Genomic DNA, 1214 nt, shown 5'->3' on the forward strand with positions numbered 1-1214 from the left:
TTTGTGACGTCCCGTCTAAATTTTTATTCTGTTATCCAACCGATTCGATTTAATTCAATAAACCACATAAATACGTAATCTCTTATTATTATTCTTTTATATTTATCCTACATATATATATATATATATATATATACGTATTCACAAGTAATACCGTGGAATAAATTCTAATTAATTTCAAAACTATTATTTGTTAACTTAAAGATACAAATAACAACGATTATTCACTTATTAAAATTCGCGAGTAAATTTACCGACCTTAGAATCGATAACTTACCATCAACGAAATTACCATCGACAAGTTACCAACAGTGGTTGCTTGAACACTTACCGACCTCAGTTCACGTCAACTAGGACCGATAAGGTTACCATCAGAGATTACCGACGGTAGTGAAATACCGACTCTCGAGAAATTACCATTTGATAAATTCAATTTCACGATAAATTCGATTCCACGCTGTAGCTTGTAAAATAAGCCGAGGCAGGCACAGGATATAATTATAATAATCTTACTACAAATAGTGACAACGCGCATAACCGATACTACAAGAACATCATATTATTCTAAGTATCCGAATAACAAAATAAATTAACAACAAGTCCCAGACTAACCTAAATTAATTTCCGGATCTATAACGAGTCTAACCGACCCAAGAATTTATTAATTAACTTATTGTTTACCTATTTAAATTTTAAACAAATTTTTCACTATTCGGAATTTTAACTTTTGCAACCGATTATACGTCCCTGTATAATTCCGAGCTCTCTCCGACGCTTAGTTTTCAAGATATTGCAATTTTCGAAAAGTCACTATTCACCAATAAATAATAGAAATATAACAATAATCATGGTCAAAGTCCCGAATTTCCATCGTACACCGTTTACGAGTTACTTAATTTAATAGGACCACCTAATTATGCTTAGTCCTATATTCCCTGCGAATGCGAAAGAGAACGCCTATATGGCCCGCGCTATACAATATAAGAAAGAGCGAGAGCATGCGTGTTAAAAAGAGACTGCACGGGATAACAAGGATAAAAGTAATACATTCGCTTCACACGTAATATTATTTCACTCATTAAATAAGTCGATGCAGCACCTCGTAATGTCTGAGGAATGCGGCGATCGATATTCTTATCTTCAGGAGACTGCACCTGCATAAGACGACGTAGCGCCTGTCTCTTATACACATCTCTGAGCGGGCTGGCAAGGCA

This window comes from Wasmannia auropunctata, unplaced genomic scaffold (assembly GCF_000956235.1).
Source record: "Wasmannia auropunctata unplaced genomic scaffold, wasmannia.A_1.0 LD336027.1, whole genome shotgun sequence".
In the NCBI taxonomy this organism is placed as follows: domain Eukaryota; kingdom Metazoa; phylum Arthropoda; class Insecta; order Hymenoptera; family Formicidae; genus Wasmannia; species Wasmannia auropunctata.